The sequence below is a fragment of the Mauremys reevesii genome, linkage group 9, assembly GCF_016161935.1.
Source record: "Mauremys reevesii isolate NIE-2019 linkage group 9, ASM1616193v1, whole genome shotgun sequence".
NCBI classification, from domain to species: domain Eukaryota; kingdom Metazoa; phylum Chordata; order Testudines; family Geoemydidae; genus Mauremys; species Mauremys reevesii.
The window spans coordinates 71,950,110-71,977,788 of NC_052631.1; the positions used below are offsets into that span (position 1 = coordinate 71,950,110).

At 40.9% G+C, this 27,679-nt stretch overlaps 1 long non-coding RNA gene across 2 annotated transcripts in view; it reads right to left on the reverse strand.

The window, feature by feature from the left end:
- Positions 1-15,843: 15,843 nt before the first annotated feature.
- LOC120372471 overlaps positions 15,844-27,679 on the reverse strand; it is a 35,697-nt gene continuing 23,861 nt past the window's right edge. Inside the window, exons 3-7 of one of the 2 annotated variants that reach the window (XR_005584991.1) lie at positions 27,160-27,223; positions 26,709-26,882; positions 24,234-24,313; positions 21,884-22,005; positions 15,844-15,861 (exon numbers count right to left, since the gene is read on the reverse strand). This is a non-coding gene — a long non-coding RNA (uncharacterized LOC120372471). Of the gene's footprint in view, positions 15,862-21,883; positions 22,006-23,979; positions 24,314-26,708; positions 26,883-27,159; positions 27,224-27,679 lie in introns of those variants that run through there. The other variant, XR_005584990.1, reaches the window with a different exon arrangement.

The following is a 27,679-nucleotide window of genomic DNA, read 5'->3' on the forward strand; positions in this document are numbered from 1 at the left end:
AAGTCAGTTGACTAGGGTGCTGAGACTTGCTGCAGTGGGTTGTTTTTGCAGTGTAGACATACCCCAGTTCTACTGTAATCTAAATAAGTAATGATAATGGAGTCAGTGGGAGTTGTGGTTGTTAAGCACCATGGAAAACCAGACTACTTTTATTTCAATGTCTAATTATGGATTTGGAGCACTAACTTCGGGCACCAAAGTTTAGAGACTCTGGGCCATTTTACCTTATGTTGTCTCTACCTATGAGGTGACAATTTTGTAAATTGTTTTGAAGAAGGCAGCTGTTCCCCTTCAATTTTCTGCTTTTTAGTCAAAGCAACTCTTTTCAGTGCCTGCTTTTTATTTTAGTTGTATTGCTTATAGAAGTTACCCCCTTTCATATTAACCACCTGTTTGTGGGGGGAAATAGCAGCCTGAAGAGCTGAGCATCAATCAGGACAAACAAAGATGTTAGAAAAAGGCATAAAAAAGGATGAGACCCCATTATGACAGACAGTTGTGACAGTATACTGAATCCATCTCACAGTCAAGCAAACTGACAAATATGCATACATTACTACAAACCAATACTACTACTAATCTAGTCTAGACACAGAATACCTACCAGTACAATATGTTTAAAAACAAAACAAAACCCTGCATTTTACCCATGGATGTTATTCCTTTGTATTGATGTCTGATATGTGTATGTCACTGAATCAAACTAAAACAACAAATAAGTTTAAAATTGATGATTACAGCTCTGGAAATTGCTGTTTAATTCCTTCAAAGCCTATTTACAGTCTACATTTCTCCAGCACTGTTCTCAGTAGAGATATATTTGTAGATCCTTGAACTGGAACTACGGGCAAGTTCAAAAGAAGGCAGCTGTATCAGTGAAATCTGAATGCAATATTGCTCCATTTTGTTCTGAAGTTATATCCCTTCATTTTCAAATCATTGCATGGGGTTGTAAATGTTTACATCAATGAGAGTCATGTGGCTAAATCCAGGTGCACTGCTTTGAAATTGTAGGGGTGTAAATCCATTACTCATCCTACACTATAGTGAAATATTCAGGCCAGAGTGGTGGTTATTTTTTCTGTGTTCTTTCATAGTCTTAGAATTCTGAAGGAATTTGAGTCCTTCTGTGTAGATTAAATTTCTGCAATTAATGCCTTTATCAGGTTAAGCTATGACAGTTATGAGTATTCCATATAGTTTGCCCCCCAATAAAGGGATTAGTGAAAATGGTGTTAGTGAATAAATACAAACGTGGTGTGATTAAACTGGTAGTTTCATAGAATGGGAACATAATCTCTTTGACAGGTGAGTTCCTTGAATAATTTCCATAAAGGTTATTGGTTCAGAATTTATACTTAGTTATTAGTGGCAGGAAACCCCCCCCCCCTGATTTGTTTGGGGTCAGATTGTGATCCCCTTACTCAGACAGAGTAGTATCTTACTCCAAAAGAAGTCTTATTGACTTCAATGTAGTATTCAATGTGAGAAAGGGTTATACAATCTGGCCTGTACAATCTTCCTCTTAGTTCAGCAATAAGGCTGGATTTATAAACATTATCAGTTTCTTTGCTGGATATTAGAGATGGGTCCAAAATACAAAGTTCAAATCCAACATTCTCTAAAGTCTGGGCTTTTTGGATGTTAGACTTTGGTTTGACCCATATTCCTCCTGTGAACTAATATTCTTTTCCAATCTAAAGTATACTTTATTAGTCTTTTTCACCTAGATCCTCAAAACACAGAGGGTGATTTTTTTCTCAGTTACAATTGTATAAAAACGGTAAATCTACTGGAATTGCTTCAGATTTACACAGGTATTACTGTGATCAGAATTTGACTTTGGGACTGAATAGTGTTTAAAAAAACTTCAAAGAGTCCTGTGGCACCTTATAGACTAACAGACGTATTGGAGCATGAGCTTTCGTGGGTGAATATCCACTTCATTGGATGCATTTCACCCACGAAAGCTCATGCTCCAATACGTCTGTTAGTCTATAAGGTGCCACAAGACTCTTTGCTGCTTTTACAGATCCAGACTAACATGGCTACCCCTCTGATACTTAAAAAAAGCTTCATGGCCTTTACTGATTTATACCATAGATGTGCTTTAAAATGGGCCATCTACATCTTAGCTGTGGTTTGATATATCTGCTCTACTTAGAATGCCTTAATAATGGGTTAGACTATTTAATAGGGATTGGCCCTCTTCGGTAAGCCACAGCCTTCTAGGTGTAGTTCATAGGCAGATTGTGCCCAAGAAGGCATAACATTTCCCACTGCTCCTTGAAGCACAGTGGAGCTTGCTCCCTCCTTGGTGTCTGGCCTGTTCTGCCAAGTCCATATCTCCTCCCCAGCCCTGTTTGCCCCCATTGAGGTGGCTAGCCCCTTGGGAAGGGAGCCGCAGATCCTTGGCCCCTGCATGGAAAATAAAGGTGTGTGAAATTTAATTGTCCCTTCCCCACCAATGTGAACTTATGAAAGTGTCAGCCAAAATTTAACCTAATATTTCTGACTAAGATGTTATATTAGGTGCTGGATCTGAGGCAAGGAGGTACCCTATCAGATGCCAACAGTGGACCTTGACTCCAGTGTTCTGTTTTTCTAATCTCTGTGAAAAGTGTGTGTGTGTGGTGGGGGGGGGGGGGTGGAATTGGGATCTGTGATGAATTTCTGATCTGAAAATTTTGTCCTTTAAAAGCTTTTTTTTAATTATTATTATTTTTTATTGTCTAGAACAGGGGTCGGCAACCTTTCAGAAGTGGTGTGCCGAGTCTTTATTTATTCATTCTAATGTAAGGTTTTGTGTGCCAGTCATACATTTTAAGGTTTTTAGAAGGTCTCTTTCTATAAGTCTATAATATATAACTAAACTATTGTATGTATGTATGTATTGTTGTATGTAAAGTAAAAAAGGTTTTTAAAATGTTTAAGAAGCTTAATTTAAAATTAAATTAAAATGCAGAGCCCCCGGACTGGTGGCCAGGATCCTGGCAGTGTGAGTGCCACTGAAAATCAGCTCATGTGCCGCCTTCGGCACACGTGCCATAGGTTGCCTACTCCTGGTCTAGAAAGACTTTGGTCAATTAGAACTGAAGTCACACTGAGCCAAATTCATGTCTGGTGTAACACTATTGATTTCAGTTGAATTAGACCTGAGATGGATTTTGTCCCTTTGCTTTAACAATTAAGTTCACACCACAAACGTTCATTTTCCACAATTTAAAGAAGCACTATGACGTTAAAAATAGGAATTAAAAAAATCATTATTTTAAGCATCAGAAAATACATGTTAAGTCCATGTAAGACATATAGAGAATGTGCTTGCTTGCTAAACTCTTTTCAGCAATCTTAGCTAAATCAAAACACAAGCAGCAACAACTCAGTGTTTTTGTTTTTAAATTACTCTAGGCAAATCTGAGATAGAGGGCACCCAGCAATTTGTCAGTATCCCTGAGCAAGCCTAATTGTTCACCACACCTAGGAACATCAGGGCAAGGACAAAAAGCATCTACTCAGAGGACCCCAAATAGCTTTTCCATGTACTCACAAGCTATAGTGCTGCCCAGTGAATGTTGCTTAGCTCTGAGATGCTGTATGTTTTAATAAACATCTTCTATACAAAGGCTAGAGGTCAGAGCCATTACCACAGCTAAACAAAAATTAACTTCATTGTACACCATATTTCCCAGTGGCTTAATATAAGCCGTGCAGAAATGTACTAAGAAGCACCTGAGTCTCTGCTCCATCTCATTAGGTAGGGTCAGCACTGAGGTCAGTCCAGCCACATGAGGCCATACAGCTGTACCTCAGGCTTGGTCTACACTGGGGGGGGGGGTCGAACTAAGGTATGCAAGTTCAGCTACGCGAATAGCGTAGCTGAACTCGAAGTACCTTAGTTCGAAGTACTTACCCATCCTCACAACATGGGATCGAAGTCCGCGGCTCCCCCATCGACTCCGCCACCACCGTTCGTGGTGGTGGAGTTCCGGAATCGACGGGAGCGCGTTCGGAGTTCAATATATCGCGTCTAGATGAGATGCGATATATCGAACTCTGAGAAGTCGATCGCTACCCGCCGACCCGGGCGGGTAGTATGGACGAACCCTTAGTTCCATAGAAAACTCCCTGTGTGGTGAGAATAGAATCATAGGACTGGAAGAGACCTCAAGAGATCATCTAGTCCAGTCCCCCACACTAAAGGCAGGACTAAGTATTATCTAGAATAGGGTAGAGGGATACTGGTGAATAGGAAGCACCTGAGATATCCTACTGTTACAAGGTAGGTGTCAAAGTTCTGGCACAACACAAGATGGAGCACTTATTGCTACTCCTTCCAGCAGGAGCAGGGTTCTGTCCTAGCTACTGCCAGCAGCAAACAATCCATCTGGCAGGGGACCAAGATACTTATTCCTTCTTAGTGAATATATGTTTACAGCACTGGCACACTACTCGAGCATAGAGTCCTGGTCTTTTCAAATTCCACTTGGATTCTAAGGAGTTCATTCTGCAGGGCAGGAAATCCCCTGCATGACTGGTGAAATGCTAAGGATTTACTGCATGCTTATCTTTGCACAATGTGGGGTAGGACTTGGCTCTTAACTGAGTTTCACCTTAAACTGACATTTTAACTGAATCGTATACACAAATAAAATTATGCTGCTGCTAATTATAAGCAATGGATGTAAATTTACTCTCAATGTAATCTGTCATTGAAATAAAGAGCAATGGGAATGATTAAATCTGTATACTGGCAATGCTGGGAAGAGAATTGTTTACACATGGTGGACAATTTCTCTCACTCGTGGTTTTTAATGCTTTAGAATGGAAATCATTTGAAAGGTCGGGCATCCTCATTTCTTCTGATATTTGAAACCTACAATGTTTGCAACAGAAATGGGCCTAATTCTCCTCTCTCTCATGCTGATGTAGATCAAGAGTAACTCCACTGAGTTAAACAAAGGGAAATCTTTCAGGAGAATCAAACCTTTCTGGGTCTCTGACGGGATGTACCAGGCAGGTTCAGAGAGCCCCCACTGGAGGCCTAGGGGTCCTAACAAACCTGTCCCAGAAAGGAGCAGTAGAAAAGTCCTCCAGGCTGCCTAGAGTGGCTGCAGGGGAAGCAGACAATCAGGGCCCAGCAGGTTCACATAAAAGGAGTAGTTTGGCTACAGTCATTTAATTGTTGCCTGGAGTTGGAGAAATGAGGACCGTGTTCCTCCTGGTTGGCTGAAGGAGCATCAGGACTATGGACAGATCAGTTTCTGGATCAGAGGGAGATCCTGGCTCACTGCTGGGACTGAAGCTAGAAGAAAGGCTGGGGCCAGAAAGGGTGAAGAGTCTCCAGGGAGGAAACCCTGCAGGCATGGCCCCATAGCAGGGCTGGGACTATATAAAGGCTGAGCCTCAGGAGGGCTATAGAGGTACCAACAAAGGGGTACTGGGATAGGCCCCAGTTGACTGTATACCCTGGCAGGGGTCTGTTTGTTTCACCTACAGACTGTATGGGTGACTTGGCCGGAGAGCTGTGTTGTTGAAAACCCACCTAAGAAACCACTAACACAGAGATCACCACAGACTAAGAGTGCAGGCACATGCACTCAACCAGGAGATGTTTCTGAGGGATGGGTGCCACCATGTTACAGGGTCTTAAACCAGGTTTCAGGAGCTTAGGAAGGAGAAAATATTGTAATGGCCTTCCTTTCCTTTATTTGCCCAGCTGTAGATGGGGAAGGTTTGAGAGAAGCTGAAGGAAATGGAAATAAAGTAAAAATTTGGAGTGGTACTACCTGTCACTAGCTCAAATGATATGTCAACATTGCAGTGTAAACCCATGTTAGCAGAACTCAAGTTTGCAGGCCCTAGGTTTGTTTAACTAGGGCTTGAGCATCTACACTCATTTGTAACCACAGGTTAGGAATTGTTGAACCCTGGGTCCCAACCTGGGGCTCCAACATCTAAACTGTATTATGTAAGCGCGAGTCCCACTACCCCATCCAAGACTTCCTAGTGCCCTCCTAGAATGTGACCACTCTAGCTCTTTGTTCATGGCGTGGTGTAGAAAAACTTGACTGTCCACCAAACTTGACAGCCCAGAGGGCAAAGACAGTTGGTACATGGGATTGTGGGATACCCTTGGCGGAAAAAACCATCCCGATGTGTAGGAAGAATAGTAAATGTGGCAGGTGACCAGCTTGGCTTAACAGTGAAATCCTTGCTGATCTTAAATGCAAAAAAGATGCTTACAAGAAGTGGAAGATAGGATAAATGACCAGGGAGGAGTATAAAAATATTGCTCAGGCATGCAGGAGTGAAATCAGGAAGGCCAAATCACACTTGGAGTTGCAGCTAGCAAGAGATGCTAAGAGAAACAAGAACGGTTTCTTCAGGTATGTTAGCAACAAGAAGAAAGTCAAGGAAAGTGTGGGCTCCTTACTGAATGAGGGAGGCAACCTAGTGACAGAGGATGTGGAAAAAGCTAATGTACTCAATGCTTTTTTTGCCTCTGTCTTCACAGACAAGGTCAGCTTCCAGACTGCTGCATTGGGCAGCACAGTATAGGGAGAAGGTGACCAGCTCTCTGTGGAGAAAGAAGTGGTTCGGGACTATTTAGAAAAAACTGGACGAGCACAAGTCCATGGGGCCGGATGCGCTGTATCCGAGGGTGCTAAAGGAGTTGGCGGATGTGATTGAAGAGCCATTGGCCATTATCTTTGAAAACCCATGGCGAACAGGGGAGGTCCCGGATGACTGGAAAAAGGCTACTGTAGTGCCCATCTTTAAAAAAGGGAAGGAGGAGGATCCAGGGAACTACAGGCCAGTCAGCCTCACCTCAGTCCCTGGAAAAATCAAGGAATCAATTCTGAAGCACTTAGAGGAAAGGAAAGTGATCAGGAACAGTCAGCATGGATTCACCAAGGGCAAATCATGCCTGACTAACCTAATTGCCTTCTATGAGGAGATAACTGGGTCTGTGGATGAGGGGAAAGCAGTGGATGTGCTATTTCTGGACTTTAGCAAAGCTTTTGATATGGTCTCCCACAGTATTCTTGCCAGCAAGTTAAAGAAGTATGGGCTGGATGAATGGACTATAAGGTGGATAGAAAGCTGGCTAGAGCGTCGGGCTCAACGGGTAGTGATCAATGGTTCCATGTCTAGTTGGCAGCCGGTTTCAAGTGGAGTGCCCCAAGGGTCGGTCCTGGGGCCGGTTTTGTTCAATATCTTCATTAATGATCTGGAGGATGGCGTGGACTGCACTCTCAGCAAGTTTGCAGATGACACTAAACTTGGAGGAGTGGTAGATACGCTGGAGGGTAGGGATAGGATACAGAGGGACCTAGACAAATTAGAGGGCTGGGCCAAAAGAAACCTTTGAGGTTCAACAAGGACGGAAGAATCCCATTCACTGTTACAGACTAGGGACCGAATGGCAAGGAAGCAGTTCTGCAGAAAAGGACCTAGGGGTTACAGTGGACGAGAAGCTGGATATGAGTCAACAGTGTACCCTTGTTGCCAAGAAGGCTAACGGCATTTTGGGCTGTATAAGTAGGGGCATTTCCAGCAGATCGAGAGATGTGATTATTCCCCTCTATTCGACATTGGTGAGGCCTCATCTGGAGTACTGTGTCCAGTTTGGGGCCCCACAGTACAAGAAGGATGTGGAAAAATTGGAAAGAGTCCAGCGGAGGGCAACAAAAATGATTAGGGGGCTGGAGCACATGACTTATGAGGAGAGGCTGAGGGAACTGGGATTGTTTAGTCTGCAGACGAGAAGAATGAGGGGGGATTTGATAGCTGTTTTCAACTACCTGAATGGGGTTCCAAAGAGGATGGATCTAGACTGTTCTCAGTGGTACCTGATGACGGAACAAGGAGTAATGGTCTCAAGTTGCAGTGGGGGAGGTTTAGGTTGGATATTAAGAAAAACTTTTTCACTCAGAGAGTGGTGAAGCACTGTAATGGGTTACATAGGGAGGTGGTGGAATCTCCTTCCTGAGAGGTTTTTAAGGTCAGGCTTGACAAAGCCCTGGCTGGGATGATTTAGTTGGGAATTGGTCCTGCTTTGAGCAGGGGGTTGGACTAGATGAGCTCCTGAGGTCCCTTCCAACCCTGATATTCTATGATTCTATGACTCCCAGAGCTCGAGTACAGTAGGGCGGCATTTATTTCGCAAAGCAGTAGAGTTTTAACCCTGGGTGCCAGACTGACTCAGACTTGGACCCGCTAACCCCAAGGGGTCCTGGGTCCCTGGGTTAGAACAAGTAGTGTGTAGATGGAAAGGGGGATTAGGTTGGAGCCTGAATTTCAACCCCAGGTTTACATTGCAGTGTAAATGTACCCTGTGAGGCCAGGCACTTTTTGTGTGAGGGTCTGGCTATGTTAAATTGTTGTTGGATATTTTAAGGACAATATGTTCCCACCTCATTCATTGTTATACCTTTGATCCTACAATATGAAGTCTCTTCTAGTCTGAGAATCTGGATTCATAGCCATTGTGATCATCTACTCTGACCTTTTCCAAGATATTCCACAGACATGCTGTGTAAGGTTGGGCAAGTCACCGTAAGGCTAATTTTTCATCTCATACTAGTTTTACATTATTAAAACATCAGTGGGTTTATTCCTGATTCCTGATTCATGTAAGTAAAATCAGAGTCAGCCATTAACCTCTGGGCCTCAGTTTCCCCATCTTTAAAGAATGGATAATAATTATTATGGTACCTACCTCCCAGATGTGTGTGAGGCTTAAGGGGTGATCCTGCAAAGTGCTTTAGCATGCTGAACACCCTGAATGGAGGTTGTTCAGTATCTTATTAATTTATTTTGTTCAGAACATTGAGCTCTCTAGCTAGAAGGCTCAATAGATGCCAAAATAATATCAAAAGATTTTGGATCATGATGTTGGATGAGTCTGACATTTTCTCAGTTCATATATCAAATGAAAACTTTTATTATCAACTCACTAAGGTTTATGTATTGCTTTTGTCACTTTATTTTGAAGCAATTTCTTTATAAACACCAGCAGTTTTCATCAGCTGGGGCTCATATAACATTAAATAATTATAGTATTATCTATGTCTACAGCAAAATATGAGGTCTTTCTCTTAATTTGGAAAAAAATGATTGTAGAACATATGCATGCTTTTTATTCAACTCCTTATGGAAGAGTATGAGAAAATCATTCTGATTTGCAAACACCAATAATTTGGTATATCCTATGCATTGAATAGAAGCATAGTATTCCTTGAAATGCATTCACCCCTCAAGAATATAAACTTCTCTGTACAGATTTTTCAATGCAACTAGACAAAAGATTTTTTTTGGATGTGTTTAATAATTATGGAAATGTAAAAGGGACCAAATTACACAACACTACATCTAGGCCAAATTTCTTTGTTTTCCTCCTCTACTTAGGAAGCAGAGTTCTTAAGCTACATGAAGCAGTGGATTCCTGCCTGAATATTATCAAAACAATCTTTTGGCCCACATCCTCAGCCAGTGTAAGTCAGCATAGCTCCATTGACTTTAATGGAATGCCATGGATTTATACCAGCTGTGCATCAGACCCAGTGTTTTTTTGGAGCACCATTGCAATAAAAGTTAACATTATTTATTAATACTCAAGTGCTCACCGTATTTCAGTTCAATTCAACAGTGCTGGCTGAAAAAAACAACTCAGTACCCTGTCAAAAAGTATCACATCTTCATTAGTATGACTAAGTGAACTGCTAAAAGAAATGGCAAACCAATATGATTTCATAATTCATTACACAATGTACACTGGACTTCTAGTGTATGTTTTATTCAATGCAATCATTCTTTGTCTAGGCATAATTTTTACAGTGGGTGAAAAGAGTATGCGTATATATATGGATGTGCACAGCCACACATTTAAACAAAAATTTGGCTAATAATTAGTACTATAGATATATTTGTTGACGTATCAGTCCAAAATGTGTGTTGACTTACTCTTTCTTTTGCTGGCAGAAGACATATTAGCCCAGATCCTCAGATGGGGTAAAATGGGGCAGCAAATCAGTGGAGCTACCCAAGCGGCTAAGAGTCTTGCCCATTAAATTTAAAGAATAACATATACTGTATTTAATATAACACCCCAACTTTTTCAGTTGACTTCTTGCTGACTGAATGCCTTGTCTTTCTCAAAGGTAAGTTAAGCTATTAATTGGGGAGTAAGTGACCAAAATTCAGAATATTAAAATGGTCAAAGTAGCACAGTAAGATAATTAAAAGTATATGAGGCATTATATTTTGACAGCTCAATCTTATTATTTCGGGGGGAATTCTGCACCACTTTGCATGCACAGAATTTATGTCCTCCGCAGATTTATTTGCTTCCCCATAGAAAAAATGACTTTCTGATAGGGAAGCAAAAGGAAGTCACAAAAGCAGTCATGCGACCCGCCCCAGCAGTACGTTCTGGGTGCCCAGGGCAACTGGCAGAGAAGTAAATCACTGTGGAGGAGGTGGACTGGGGAAGACCCGGCTGGTGATTCCTACCCTGCTTTGGGCTCAGCTGCTAGTCCTGGCTGGGTTGGGGAGGACGGAACTTCCTCTTCCCCTACATGGCATCCGGGGCTGGGTCAGACCCACCACCATATTTCTCCCCCGGCAGCATAAAGCTCTGCAAACTCCCCACCCTACCCCTCCAATTTCTGCACCCCATTGCTCCTCAGCTACAGGAGGAGGGACCCCTGTACAGGGAGCTGCTCTCCCATCCGCCCAACTCCCATGCATTCAAACCCCCTCATACCCAGGCTTTCCTGCCGAGCCTCCCCTCCCGCCCCCCAGCCCAATAAGCACCACTCCCTCTGCACCTGGACAACCCCAAAGAGCCACCCACACTCAGATCCCCACCCCACTGCATCCCAACAAGCTGCACTAGGATCCCCACCCAACTGAGCCCCACTTCCCCAGCATCTGGATTCCCACACTGAGGCCCCCACATCCAGACCCCCCTGCTGAGCTCTATCCCCCCAGGACCTCCCGAGCCGAAACCACCTTCATCTGGACCCCGCTGGACCCCGCTGCAGAGTCCCATTACTGTTGCATCCAGAACCCCCCAACAAGCCCCTGTGCATCCAGATCCCCCCCACACTCGGATCCCCTACTGAGCCACCTGCACCCAGATTGCCCCACACAGAACTCTCTCAACTCACACCTGGATCCCACACATACAGTAAAGCCCCTCCACACTTGGATCCTGCCTTGCTGAGCCTGCCTGCCCACATGGAAGCGTGTTTTTGGGGCAGGCCCAGTCCTTGTGACCTGTGACAGGGTTGGGTGCAGCCTTACTGCTGAGTCCATGTCTCGGGGTGGGGAGGGGCAAGTGAGCTGCACAGTGATCTCCCACCTCTGTGCAGCCAGTGGCCTGTGCTCCCCAATGCATTGCTGCAGCTTCCATGTTTATTAGACAAATAAAAATTGAAGAATTTTAAAATATTGTGCACAAAATTTTTATTTTTTTGGCACAGAATGCCCTCAGGATGATGATTTGTGAAGTAAGCAAAGAACATGGCCCAACCTTATGCATACTCATGATAATATTACACCTTTACCCATTCTTGTTATAACCTTCTGCTCCTCCCTAGATAAATATTTCTCCTTTGTGCACTCTTATTTCTTCTTCAAAACATTGACTACATCCTGAAATTCACTCTTTGCAGTCTTTGTTGTTTCCCATGTTGTTTGCTATTTTGTTAGCAACAGAGATACATGGCTATTAAATGGCCTATTCACTTTGGACAGCTATCAATTGTTTAACTTACAATGGAATCATAAAAAAACAATCTTGAATGGCATCTTAAATTTCAACCTTTTCCTCCTTAGATTTAAAACACTTGAATGTCTTCTCCCGCTAGTTTCATTGTGGATTTTTCTTCCTTTTCTTTCTACTCACCATTTTAAAATATATAGTAGCATTTGCAGCATATGTTGAAGAGTGAGCTTAAGAAAAATAGCAGGAAATTTTGCTTTAAAGGGTTGGTTTGCTAGAGTGAATAACTCTGGTTAATTCACCTTGGGCAAAAGATACATCATTGTTAAAGAAAGTGATACAATTGCCTTAAAATAACATACCCTAACCTAGTAACCTGCCTGCCTTGGAATTGTTCTTGGTGAATTCATTCAGACCTTAATAGAACATCTTCCGTGCTATAGTGTTGGCCGCTAGAAAGAGTTTGCTTGCGTAATGTGAACATTCTTTCCAGAAATGGAGGGTCTTAGTCTGACTTTATTTACACCAAGAAAGGGAAAGCAATCCTACTCAGGAAAGCTCTTAAGCACATGCTTAACTCCCAATGAAGCCAATGGGATTAAGCACATGCTTAAAGTTAATCATATGTTTGAATGCTTTCCTGAATCAGGGTCCAAATCAGAAGTCTTTGTAAAATTGACATGTAGTATGTGAAAGCTCAATGTGCACTACTTGCAGAGTTCATCCAATGCAGGAGGCAAAGGTTCCAACACTGCTGATGAACCAGTGTCTTTTGTAATAAGTACATTGCTATATACACCAAATCAAATTAGTGGACTGCTGAAGTTGAAAGGGCAAAATATCCTCTATTGACATTTTCCCCATTAAAAACCTGAGCCACTACTTTCAAAAGTTTGATACTGATCAGAAGTGCAAAAAAAAAATCTTTAATTATCACTCTGCTACATCATGGAAAACTACATCACCTTATCTCTCTCTACACAATAAATTTTCACCCATCTTAGGAGACGTGTTGCTCACTTCTTCAGAATCAAGTATGAACATTATTCTGGGAAATAAGTACACAGTTTTCATTTTGAAAGAGGCTCAGAAAAAGGTAATAAAAGTAAAAAAATTATTAATTCACAGGAGACAAACAATCTGTTCCCCTAAAAGACTGAGAGAATGGTATCATTTTGAAAAATCAATCCTGTCTAATATGTACAGGAAAGCAGAGGTTCATTTGAAAAGAAAACAGCAGCTGTGATCAACTTCAGCAAAATGTTTGCTCTGAAGTCTCCATGTGAGCCTTTACCATACAATATGTACTTAGTTACATGTTTAGCATTGTAGATGTTATTATTGTTTATGATTTGTATTGTGGTAATGACTACTAGTCCAGTCATAGACCAGGGCCCCATTGTACTAGTTGCTATACAAATACAGAACAAACATACAGTCCCTTTATTACTGATTGAAGTCTTGCCACTTACTTTAAAGTCTATTAAGAACTTAGAAAAAACTGACTACAGTTTTTCTTCTTTAATGTGTTGTTTAGATAATAAGCAAGACAGCAATACTGGATATAAATTAAAATATTAATTATGACATTGAAAGCCATGTTAAAATGATATCTGGGTACAAATTAAGAGTAACCTTGCTATTTAGTCTCAAAAAGAACATTTTTCATCTTGTTGTCTGTGCCTCTTAATCCTATTCATTTCATGGACTCTTTCTGTTGTGGAAAACTGCAGAGTACAAGACCAGACCAAAATAGAGTAAAAGTCAAATTATCAAAATTGGCTTCTGATTTTGAGTACCTTAAAGTGTCTCAGGTTGGGGACCCAAGATCAGTGGCCACTTATGAACAATTTGACCTAGATGTATAAAGTTGGGAACCTGAAAATTGAAGGATCCAAAATCTGATGCCATTTTTGAAAATTTGGGTTTATGGAAGGTGAAAAAGGTGATGTTGTACAAGGACAGTCTCCAAAGTCAAACACCGGGAAAAGGCTAAGTAGTGGGTAATGAGTTTTGCAGACTAAAATGACAAAGATAATCAAATGTCATCTTTCAGGATATGAACTGATTGGCTAGGTGCATTACATTTTATTTCCACCTTGCTGTGAGGTGTCGGTAGTGGCTATTGCAAGACGGATAATGCTAGATTAAGTTTTACTTTTGATTTGATGTGACAGCAATTTTTATGTTGCTATGAGTTCTGGGGATAATCAAGGATTTGGTTTATATTTTCATTAAGGATTCTTTTTATCCCAGTGTTATTTGGCTATTGAGGTAAGACTATTATTATCCCTTTGACCCAAGCGGTTAGCCAATATCAGAGTTTTGAGGTTTTTTTCTGATGAAGAGAAATTGGGAGTCAGGTATTTCTGCAATCCTGTTTATTTACAAATTGTCCACAAAGTCCTGATTTCTTGTACACAGAAGGAATAAAACAGGAGATGGTTTCTTTGCTCAATATTCAAAGTCTCTTTTCCCAACCAACCTATTACCTAAAAAGTTCTCTCAGCCTTCTGTGACAAATATGGCAACATCCTGAATATTTGGGAGACCTTATTTTATTAAGTTTAAGTATCTTTGGGGTGCATTGTAGAAAAAGCAAAGTTTAGTATTCTTGTTGGCCAGGATTGCGAGTAACCTCTCTAGGGAAGAGATGTGATGTCAGACCTAGGAGTTCAAAGGACTATATTGAAAGTGTGCCAGAGCAGAATGGACATTTGGGAAATACACTGTGGGAGGTTAATGCAAATTCTCCATCTCTGATTATGCAAAAACCCATCCTTTTGAAGCTATTCCCTGAGAATATGGTTATTGTTTGCTGATTACCTATTTCCAGTGGTTGGAGATGAAAAGCCTCAGCTCTGTAAAGGAATAGGCTGATCTGCCCAATCTGTATTCTGGTTCTGAATCTGAGACAGTTATGAGCTTGTAACCACAAGGAAAAAACCCAGTCATAGGTATGGAAGAACTGACACCTACCAGAGCTGAAGGTTGGAGTTGTGGTGTCCTCTGGAAAGCTTTTTAGTTTGTGTGTAGTTTATTTTACTGTTTTTGATATGTTTTCTTTGTAATGGTTTCACCTTAAGAATAATATACATGCTTAGAAAGAGTTGTGTGGTAACTTGTAACTATGGGCAATACAGTGGATATAGTTTCTGAAGAGAAATGAAAGTGCAGATGCTGGCCTTTTTAGACAGACTGCCTTGCTGGGAGTATCACAGTGTAGGCAGGGGACTGTGCAGCCTGAGAGAAAATCCCAGTCAGGAGGGAGCCTAGAGAAGGTGCCCTTGGTGGACCATGGTGTGAGAATACAAGTGATATTGTCCTGAACTCTGACACGTTCTCTCAGGGTCATGCTAGAGTGCTCCTTTGGCTTTCCTCGGCTTCCTGCTGATTTTTTTGCCTCTTTCTATCCTCTCTCTCACTGTGTCTGTTCACTGTCACCCACAGCCCCACCAAAAACAATACCCAGTGACTGTGTTTGCATTCAGCTCTCCTAACCAGTACTGCATGTGGCCTGCATGATGACCCTATTGTTTCAGCTATCTTAGTCCAAAAGAGCTACATTTATCCTGAATGAAGGGTAGCTGTTGCACCTACCAGCTTCAACTCTAACCCTAACTCAACCCCCGGCATAACAGTATTATTCCTTCTGAATGAGGAACTCTGTGCCCCACATTGTACTAATGAGTAAGTAGTTGAACAATTCCCTACCCCAGTGATCTATTTATACACTGGTGTAACCTTATTGATTTTCTGTGGAATTACAGTGATGTAAAACCGATGCATTGAATCTGGCCCTTTGTAAATGTGATTATGAAAAAAATGGTGGAATTCAGATAAAAGGCAGCATAATATTTTACAATTTTATGTGTGAAAATTACAAAGCAGTGGTCTCTGATATACAGTTTTCTCAATGAACCTCAATATCAACCTCTTTTCTCATTTTTGATGTTTCTTCCTTTATCCGACTACACTTACGTAATGAAACGACAACTTTGACACCCAAATGGCTTTTTCTTGTCTCTTCACTTCATATGTTTTTTGAGCTTTTGCATCTCTTTTTATGCCAGCAGCAACTTCTTCCAACAGAGCTGTCAACAATCTTTCTTCGGTCATAAATTTATCTGAGTAAAGAAATAGTCCAGCTGAATTTCTGTGGGCAATTAATAGGTTGGTTTTCCGTCAAAAAGCTATATACTAAAAAATGGTTAAAAATAATTTAGCTACTTTCCAATAAAAATGTGACAAACTTTTAATTATTTTTTTTATTTTTATTTTTTTGATGAAGAAGAAGGTAATCATTTGCAAAAACTTTCACATTTTTTCTGCTATTTACTTGGGGCTGGATTCAGATCCTTTTACTCATGTTGCTTATTCTACAAATAGTCCCATTAACTGTGACTACCTATGTAATAAATTGTGACCCAATGTGAGTTGGAATGGTGCTGACTCTATGTGGATATGTTGGTGGTATCTCAGACTATCAGTAGCTCTAATCTGAGAATTGATACTGATGCTAATTGATATGAGAAATTGACATTAAGTGAGTGTTTTAAAAAAGGATGAGTAAGGACTATCTTGCTCAACCCACATGTTCAGGGGAAAAAGGACTCTTCAGAAACCATCTTAACTCCCCTCCACAAGCTACCCACATTGGAGGCCACAGAGGAATCCTTATGGGGCCACTATGCCTTCTTCCTCTCAGGTGGGCAGAGAATGGGTAGAGGTGAAATATGGATAGACTTTAACTATCCCTCCCCTGCCCCACCCCACACAACATGCCGCTCAGTAGGACTGCACAGACATTTTTGGGGTCCTGGGGCAAAATCGGAAACTGAAGATCCCCATCCTCCCACCCTGAAACTCAGGCCTGGGGGAGATGTGGAGATGGATTAGAGAGTGAGCCTGCTCTGCACTCGCCCCTGTACCGGTAGCTCATGTTTCATGGATCGGGGCTTGGCTTCCCACTCTGGACACCATAATCTACTACACAGGGTCTCAGTGCCACTGAGGTTTGTCATGATGGAGGGGTGGGGGCGACCAAATTTGAGTGAGTGGCATTATGACCTGGCATATGGGGTTGCAGCACCACTCAGTGCCCACAGAAACTAGGTCAAACCTGAGTGGTGTTCCAACCCTGTGCTCCAGGTTGCAACACCACTCCCTAAAATTTAGGGACCCTCTCAAATAGGGGGATGAGGGGCAACTGCCCTGCCAGTTAGCCCAGGTGACCTAGCATGGAAGGGGTAATTAGGTGCTACTGTTATATCTTCCCTCTGGAGGCAAGAAGGAGACATAGAGGGAATTGAGATGGCGGCAAAAGGTATGGCTAGACTAGAATAAAAGGTATTATTCTGAAATGGGATAATCTATGATTTTTCAACTAGTATATTTTAAAACCCTAGTGTTCTCAGGGAGGTGGGTTTCTCCTCTAGTAACAAAACCTGAAACCCTGTGGATTTTTCATGGCCTAGGACTTTGTCAATAATGCCATACAGAGCCCTATTAAAGAAACAAAGATATCGTTTAGTCACAGGCCACCAGAGAATTCTGGTATTTCAGTGTCTCTATAAACCTTTTCCAAGTTATCCTCAAGCTGTGAGGGTACACAAGGCATAGTTGAGAGGATGAGGGAGATCTGGGTAACAGAAGTCTTCAAGATTAAAATAAAATTAGTAGCTATAAAGATCAGTGGAAATTTATGAAATATATATATTTTGAATTTTATAACCTATAAATTCTTAATGATGATATTGTTCTATGCTCCTCAGTTTAATAATTTGCCATAAATTTTACAGTTCATTACAATAGAAACTAATTACTCTGTTCACACATTTGTCTTCAAATATATGATGGGAAAAAATGAAAGTGGACAGACAATTCAATGGCATAAATTTACTTTAAGTTTTAACAAGAAACTTCACAGATGTTTTTACACATATTGAAATGCAAAAGAATATCCAGGAAGATATTTCCTTATTGCTACCAAGTACAGTCATATCTAACAGTGAGTTTGTCATATAGAACTATGTTGGTAATTCTTAGTAACCTAAAAACAAACAATGACTATTCAATTATTATTATGTATTATTTGTATTATCATCGTGACTAGGAGCCCTACAGCATTCCTTGTTTGCTAAGGATGATAACAGTAAGTGGGGAGACCAAAGGGGAGACTTGTTGGGGGAGGGGAGTATTAAAACTGGTTGAGAGGAGTGCCTTGTAGAGACAGAAGACACATTCCTGTGGATGTCTGGGTTCATGAATTACAACCTCAAGCAACTATTGAAAAATTGGCTCCCAGCCATCCATTTGAAACTGGTAATTCTAAAATTCAGTTTGTGACTATGATCAGAAACTAGATCTTGCAGCATATACATTTCACAAAACACATCATTGCAATTGCTATCTCAATGAAATTAAATTAAGAAATCATAAGGCACAGTTACCAAAACTCTCATCAGGAAATCACTCTACAGATCTATGTCATTCTTCAGGCAAAATTCCTATGGTCCATTTTCATCAACCGCTCATCTGCCAAATCTCCCTGTAGTTGCAAAGTGTCATGAGGTTGTAGTTTCTTGACAGTTATTGCTCTTTATTTATATTTGTTGAATAGCAGCAGCTACTATTTGGTAGTAGGACAGATAATTAGTGCTATTTATCATATGCACAGTTGTATCATAATCATGATGTAAGCTGCTGGTGTGTACAGTATTGCCAACCGTACACATTCAAAAATAATGAACTAGGCCCCCAAAATTCACAAGATTTGTTTCAAATCATGAGACACTGTTAAATATTTGTGTGTGCTTTTGTCTTCTGTCTGGTTTCTACACCTTTAGGCTGCACTTGTTTTCATGTCAAGATTTCTGCTGCGGATTAAAAATCTACTTTTCCTTAATGAAAGCTGAGCTCAAGTAATTACTTGTCTCTAATAGCTGTGGTTTTATAAAAACTCCAAATATTACCAGACTAGAAACAAAAGCATGACAGCTGGCAACGTTGGTTTTGTGTTTATTACCAGTGATTGTACAGGTATGCTTTACCTGCTTTATGCTGGTAAACTATAAAGCAAAGACTCTGACCACTCCTCATCCTTCTCTACCTTTTTCAGAGTTTTCCTATATTAAACGTACATAGCTCATTGACTATGAGGAATTTAGTTCTCTCTTGCCCTTTCCCTGCCCCAACATTCCACTTATACCAAGGTTGGAGAGAGTGGGTGAAGAAGCAGGAAGAGGGCCTACATTAGATCTATTTCCATCAATAGGGAGTTCTCTGTCTGAGAAGTTCTACAGCCAGTTTGAATCATGTTAGAGGTGTAAAGGGGCTGGGAAATGCCAGATCTCAGTACAGAATCCATAATTACATCTTCAGTCCACATTTTATCCTTTAAACCTTATAATATGCATGTTCTAGCAATAAATAAGTAGCCATTGGCATAATTTCTACACTGCAGAGAATTTATGGTGAATGAAGGAAATCCACACTGAAGTGTGTTGTTTCATGTCATGCGGGACCCCAGAATTCAGGGAAGAAAACAGCACTAACCAACTTTTTTTTAATGAAATGAAATCCTCTTGATGACTTTGTCATTATCAGCTTTAATGCCAACAATTTTTTTCCCATTGATGACTTTAACAATCACAAAATTAACATTAATGACTGCATACTAATTGAATGTCTGTCACTCTTCAGATTAATTTAATCTCCAGTAGTATTTTCAGCTCCTTAGTCACTTTCTCAATCTCAGAGATATCCTAAAACAGTTTTCCAATAAACTGAATAGTTACCTAATCCCTCTTTGATCATTTTATAGTAAACTGTGACGCTTATTTCAAAAAAGCTCATTGTTAACTCTGAAAATCTATACATTATTTATCTTCTAGAAGCTATTTTAATGCTGATTTATTTGACAGGTCTGTTTTTTATGCGATAGTTTTAATTACGTTTTTCCTAACAGCACCAAAAATACAACTTTTTCTCTCACACATACTCAAGTAAAATAAAGGATGCTAAACCAGGGTTGTTAGGTCTGGTAACATCTCCATCTGCTAATAAATCTTCCATTGATATGTATTGTATATTATCCTATTTGGCAGGTTACTAGGCTAGTTGCTGTGGGAGACAGTAGGAGGTTCTACTTCCATGCTTTCACTTCATACCTAGCCATCTAGGCCCAGCTGTGAGCAATTATTTTAAATACAACACTGCTCCTTTGGCCTTCTTCCAGCGAAGAGCGCTATGACACAACTTTTATTGCAGCCTGTGGATGCTTCTTCCTCCCCCAGCTCTGTGCACATGACTGCAGAACAAAGCAGGAGACAGGGGCTAAGGGGATGAGAGGTGTTGTGGTAAAGGGGTCACTGGGAGACGTGATGAAGGGGCAGAAGGTTTGGAAGCAGAGGGGACAGAAGAGTTGCTGGGGCAGACGGGAGGGGTTGGGAAATGATGAGGTGCTATGACAGGCAGGATTGATGGGAAAAGGTGAGATGCTGAGGCAGAGGGTGTGGGGTTACTGGGACTGAGAGTGGACAGTTTGTGGAGGAAGACTGAGTGAGGGTTCTGGGGGCAGGAAGGAAAGCGTTGAATGAGCCAGCAGAAACAATTAAGAGTTCCCAAGCACATGGTTGGGTGTGAGGGGCAAGACCAAAGGGAGAAACAGAGAGAGGCATCATAGGGAAAGATAGGAAGAGCAGAGAGAGAGCCCTGTGAGGAGAAGTAGAGACCATTGTGGGGGGTGGGGAAGGGATTAAAAATATGAATGAGTCCCAAGGCAGCGGTCTATGATAGCATGGGGAGGTCCATGAGAAAGGGAAGTGGGGGGAGGAAGAGATGCCAGAGAAAGGAGGTGTGACGAAGTGGGAATGTTCTTAATGTTTTCTCTGAATACTGTGTGGGTGCCTCAGTTTCCCCTATGCCTTTCTTAAGTATCTAGGTGGTGGGATAAGGGGGTGTGATTGTTGCAGAGCCCTAGAGGGCCGGTGTGATGGCATCTGCACAGAGAATGGCCGACACCCTGTCTCCTGGCAACTGAGAGCCCGGGCTCCTCCCCTGCAAAGGTGCCAACTGAAGGTATTAGAGAACAAAGAGATCAGGTGGCCTCAGGGGTGACAAAGGCCAGAGGAGAGGCTGGAGGGGGCTTCAGTTTGGAGATGGCTGGGGAAACAGAGGGAGCCCCAGGGCTGGGGTCAAAGCTTCTTGCCTCCCAAGATGGACCTGACTGAGGGGGTCCTGTTGTCTGTACCTACAAGCTCTGTTGGACTGTGGTTTAATTACCTGTCATTTAATAAACCTTCTGTTTTACTGGCTGGCTGAGAGTCATGGTGAATCACAGGAAGTGTGGGGTGCAGGCCCTGACTCCCCCATACTCCGTGACAGGAGGAGACCCACTGACAAATAGACTCTAGGAGAAGGGAGATGTTCTAAGGGGATGCAAAAAAGGGTGTTGTGTAGGGGGTGAGGAAATTAGTTCAGGGAGAGTTGGAGTCAGGAGGGAGAAATTTATTCCCATTTTGACGTGGGGCCAGGTTTTTTAATGCAAACTTGTCAGAGGCAGACTTGGGGCCAGATCCGCAGCTAGCGTAAATCCACACCGCATATTTGAAATTAGTGAAGCTAGGGAAGTTTACACTAAGTTATATTCTGTCCCTTTGTGTTTTTCATGTTCTCTTTCAGACAGTGGCTCCTGGTGGGGATAGTGTGTGTATGTAGATGCTGATAGTATTTTTCATCTAGCTTTGAATCTTTGAAGATAGACTGGCATTACAGCTGATGCTGGAGGGATGTTGACAACAGTTTCACTGTTTGCAGTTTTGCATGCTGGGATGTTGGCCCTAGAGGTTTGAGAGATTCTTGGAGAGGAGCCAAAACTGGGGCTCACAATTTCTGATTGATTTTATGTCATTCATCATTGAGTGCTAAACAGTTGATAAAGATGCTGAATATTTTATGTTCAGAAATAAACATTATCTGGGTTGGGAGGGTAGAGGGAGAATAAGAGAATATCAGTGCCACTAAATGTTTGGCTCAAACATTTTTCTAGCACCCTGAGCTTTTACAATATATAAAATATTATATAATATTGCAACTTGCTCTCCTGATTCATGCTTATTTTGTAATACTTAAGCAGTCAACTTTTACCCATGTTGGTTGTCTGTGCCCATGCTGAGCAGATGATTATTTGGTAGATAACAGAGAACTCCTTGATCTCAGAGAATCTTATGCCTTTGGTCCATTGAAGTAATCACCAAATCATCATACCACTATCAAAACACACAAACACACCAGTATTATCTTATCTTCATTAGCTGGAGCAGAGAAAAACCCGATGGTTATGAGCTACAGTTCAAAGGGTTGACAAAGGTCACACTAAATAGCAAAGCAGCATTATGTGGTATCATATCCTATTAGTATACAGTTATAAACAGCTACCTTCCACCCCACATAAACACTACTGGACATAGGGAAAAGTGGTATAACGGTTTCAATTTAGTGCTGACAAACCTGGAGAAGTCATGCACGTGGGAGTTGTGCAAACTGTGTTCAGCAAACTGAGCAGTTCCAGATAGCTTGGGATTTTTAAAGGAACCTTGGGGATTTAGGTGCCCAAATTCCACTGGATTTCAACTGCAGTTCAGCAACTAACTTCCTCAACTTCTTTGAAGATTTCAGCTCTACCAGGCCAACCTATTGCCATTGTTTGTGTCAGCCTGTAAATTTGGGTTAGGAAGGGTCCTGCTAATATGGGCATATGACTCAGCCTCCTTCATGCTAGCAGCACATGTCTGTGTCAGACACATACCTCCATGAGTTGCCTACAAAGTACACCTTAGAGAATTTAAGGCCAGAAGGGGCCATCATGATCATCTAGTCCAGCCTCCTGCATTTTGCAGGCCACAGCACCTCACCTACCCCTTTATGTAAGAGACCCATAACCTCAGGCTGAGTTATTGAAATACTCAAATCTTGATTTAAAGACCTGAGGTCAAAGAGAATCCTCTAGTTCAAACCAGCAAGTGACCTGTGCACTCCCACTCTGCAATGGAAGATGAAAAATCCTCAGGATCTCTGCCAATCTGACCTGGTGGGAAATTCCTTCCTGGACCCAAATATGGTAAACAATTAGACCCTGAGCATGTGGCTGAGACCCACCACCTAGACACCTTGGAAAGAATTCTCTGTAGTAACTCAGAGTCCTTCCCCTCTTCAGCTGTTGGAGATATTTGCTAATAGCAGTTGCAGATGTGTCATATGCCATTGTACCTCACCTACCATCTCCTCCATAAACTTATGAAGTTTAGTCTTGAAACAAGTTGTTTTTTCCCTCCTCACTACTCCCCTTGGAAGGCTGTTCCAGAACTTCACTTTTCTGAAGGTTAGAAACCTTTATCTAATTTCAGGCCTAAACTTGTTGATGGCCAGTTTATATCCATTTGTTCTTGTGCCAACATTGGTCTCAGCTTAAATAACTCCTCTCCCTCCCTGTTCTTTATTCCTCTGATGTATTTATAGAGTGCAATCATATTTTCCTTCAGCCTTCCTTTGGTTAGGCTAAACAAGGCAAGCTCCTTACATCTTCTCTTGTAAGGTAGGTTCTCCATTCCTCTGACCATCCTAGTAGCCCTTCTCTGCACATGTTCCAGTTTGAATTTATCTTTTCTAAATGTGGGAGACGAGAATACACATAGTGTTACAGACGTGGTTTCACTAGTGCCTTGTACAATGGTAATAATACTTCCCTATCTCTGCTGGAAATATCCTTGCCTGATGCATCCTAGGGTTGCCTTAGCCTTTTTCATAGTCACATCACATAGTCATCCTGCAATCAATCATCCACATCTTTCTCCTCCTCCTGTCATTTTCAACTAAAACTCCTTTTACTATTGGTTTTAATTTCCTTTGCAAGGTTCAGCTCTGCTTGGCTTTTGGATGTTCTCACTTTTTGCCTGCAGTTTCTGACCTCCAAGCTTTCCTTGATGATCCATTCCTTCTTCTATTTCTTGTAGACTTTCTGCTTTTTGTTAATAACCTCAAATTACTGCCTGACTTCTTCAGAGGGTTTCTTGTGCTTCTCTGAACTTTTCAGACTTCTTCACACACACAAATAAATAGCATGCATAATATTTTTCAATACTGCTCTGTCCTTAGCTAGGTTTGAGCAGAAACTTATGTTAAGTCTAATTTTTAATAATTTATTTACTTTAAAAAATGTTGACCTGCTTTTTAAACAAGTGAAGTATGGAATTGTGTATGCAAATCCCATTTGCATGTGCAATTATTGTGAAGGGATTCACAACAAAGATAAATATATAAGCCAGTGTCCATAATTAGTGATTTGTACAGACAATTATCCAATTTTCTTCTCCAGTCATGGAGATTGTGCATATTTGTAACATAAAAAGCAGGCCCCATTTTAACAGATGCTAGATACATGACAAAACTCATTATAATCACATATTTCAAAGATGCAGATACAAAAATCAAAGATGACCTTGAATTATTCACCAGCAGAACCTTTCCCAGGTAACACACAGTCTGAGTGCCAAAAATCTGTTTCACCACAAATTTCTCCTAAATAAAAAAAACAAAACAAAAAAAAACCCTCAATTTTTGAGCCTGCATATTATATAAAAAAAGAAAAAGACATTTTCCTACTGATCTCAGTGCCATTGTTATGTTGATGTTTGATACTATGTGCTTGTTCTGAGAAGTTATAGTATGCAAAGTATTAAGACACAGTATTATGAAGACCAGTATATAATCTTACTGAATCCAAGATTTGCAATTGCATATGTTTTTTACTAGAGGCTAAAGTTTAAGTTCTTATCATTTTGTTCTTAATATTGTGTTTTAAATATCTCAACGTGTTTTGTCAGGGACAATTTATTTTTCAAGGAGCCTATGTGCAGGTTCTAAGAATAGCTTTTGCTTAGGATCCATTTGCTCAGGTTTTACTCATTGTGGTGAGCACTTATGCACACCAGTGTATCTGCTTAACTGAGTAAGTGATCACAAGTGTGGCTAAGGTCTGCATGATCAGGACTTGACCCATTATGATAAAATAATTAAATACGTTTAACATTTGTTTGTGAAATAAAAGAGCTCTTGCTGTGCTAGATTCTAGCTGGCACTTCTCTGAAGGGAGGACAGAGATTGGGTGCTTCTGTTGATGCATAAGGTTTTAAATGCCTTTGATTTGAGTTTTCTAGCTAAATTTATTGTGTCTGTGCCTTTTGTTTTACCTCTCCCTATTTAAATCTCTGCTGTAAAATCCTGATTCCAACTGTACGCGGTATCTGAGCTTTTAATTTTGTAGTAAACTTTTCAGGAAGAAATTAATTATTATTATTACTGAGCATTATTGTCATGTTGGTCTACACTAAGCTGATAATTATTTGGAACTGATTAAGCCCCAACTGCACCCAGAAACTAACCGGCTGCTGATAGTTGTCAGCAATATCCCCAAAACAAGTATATAGGTCACTTTCTCTATTAATGCTGAAAATTTTTTTGTTCCATATGTATTTGAAGTGAATCCTTTTTCAGAACCAGTTTAGGAAAGCCTGTTGCTGACAAGCATTATAAACATCAGCTCAAGTTGCTAGAAGGAAATTCTGGCATCACTCAAGTCAATGGGAGTTTTGCCATTGACTCTGTTGGAGCCAGGATTTCACCCCAGATTTCCAGTTTCCAAGCTGTGGCCTTGTGTTGTTGCTCTAATAAAGATGATACCATGCAAACGTAAATGATAGTGCACCCTGTTTTCTGCTGTGACCAAGTGATCACTGTCCTTAAAATGTTGAAAGAAACCATAGTCTCTAGGGCATCATCTGTTTTACAAGATTAAATAGCCAGGCACAGCTTTATGAAGAGAAAATCAGCATGCTGTGCTGGCAGTCACAGGACCAGGTTCAGGAATGTTCAGAATGCTAGGACTTTGGCCACTATATACTGATTATATACCCAGTACAAATTCAGGTGCTAATAAATTAATGTTCAAAAGACAGAAGATTTCTCTCTGCATTAGTTTCCTAGGTTTTCCTCACATCTCTGTTGAAGAGTAGCAATACATCACTTCAAGATGAGCAAGGGTAGTGTTTTAAAGTGATCCTAATTGTATGCACATCATTTTCTAACTGCTGAGAAGGATCTGCTACCACATTTTTTGAAGCACTGAATATCTATTTATATAAAACCTATTGCATGCCTTTACCAACTTAATAAATAGGTTTGACTTTTTATAGTTTAGTGTGTTTCATTAGCCAGCCATCATCAATATCTGCAAGCCATTCCTGGCAATAAGACTCTGAAAAAGGAGCAATAGATTGTCCATGAAGCTCTAGTAATTTATTGCTCATGTTTAGAAAATCAAATAAAAGGAGCACCATGTCCCTGTTCCATACATTAACCTTAGGAAAATAGAGACATACTGTATTTTCTGTATAGACAACTTGCTAAGCATTCATTTGGCTGGCAGTCTGCAACATACTAGTGATAAAAAGGTGTGAGGTCCAAAATATGTTCTGTGGGCCAAATGCAGCTTGATTCCCCATTGAGAAAGCAGGACCCAGCTTGCATTGTTTACATCTTGACAGCCTTCACCATTGTCTGCAAGAACCATAGTATATCTTTCAAGATAATCCAGTTTACAGTGATATTAAGGAAAAGGCCTCTGATCAAGAGGAAGCACAGTATATTCCCTCTCTAACATCCTGGTTTGTTGATATGGGCTGTGTTCTCAGATTTGGTAAAATCAGAGCATTCTTATTCAAAATGTTAAGAAAAGGACAAGTAAGTTAGCTTGAAAGTACATCAAAGGCAGTGTCAATACAAGCATGACAAAGTCAGTAATTGCTAAGCTAAGTTCATTATCCAATAGAATGTTCAAAAGAGTCAGAATTGTAATAGAATATTGTTTGATACAAAAAATATTAGAAGCACAGATAGTCCTTAATTTAATACTTACTGAGTGTATTCCATGACAGGGATGACAATGATCCAGGGTCCAATCCTGTGATGTCTTCACCCTCAGGTCTTTAATATTTATTGTCTCCGAGGACCAAACAGTATATGTATCTAAATCAGACACAGCAAGGCAATACTACGAAGATTTTCTCTGTGGCTGTATTTCTATTTCTCCCTACAGTGACACAAGAGCATAAGTATCAACCTCTCTGGGAAGACTGTTTGAAACCCAGGGCACAAACCTCAAGTTGGCTGTGAGTTTTAAATTTAGATTTCACCAACCACCCACACACAGTGCAAACTCCATAAGCGTTTCAACATCCTTAATACAGAGTCATAAATAGTTACCCAGCATACTCCAGTCATGAGTGTATTTCTGATAGATGGCCCTTTAAACCAAGAATCACAGCAATAATCAGGTTACTCCTAATCCCACAGGAACAGTCACTTACGCCAGGTCAGTTGTGCTTGGGGTCTCACACCAATGCCAATGCTTGTAGTCAATCCTATAGTAAACTTTATGAGGATTCATTAAATAGGAAAAAGAAATTAGAGAGTTATTTATGAGGTTAAAGTAAACAAACAGATACATAAATGAGTTAGTTTTAGGTTTCAAAAGGTAATATAGGCTTCCGTAATCAGCAAGTTGTATTTGACTTGCAGGGTTAATCCAGGCTAAGCAGCTGGGGATTTTGTACTTATGCTTAGAAACACTTTACCCCTCCCCCCAGAATCCAAGCAGCATAGAGATGCTTATTTACTTTGGTTTTGGGTTTTTATCCCCCTCCTGCAATGTGCTCTGAGGTGCAAACTGAGCTGATGGGTGGCATCCACTTGCAAGACATCTTCACAGGGAGGAAAGCAGAACAATAAGAGTGTTTAGTCTTTTTGTTGATGGTTTCTTAGGGCTTGGCTACACTTACAAGTTGCAGCGCTGGTGGAGGCTTTCCAGCGCTGCAATTAACACCCCGT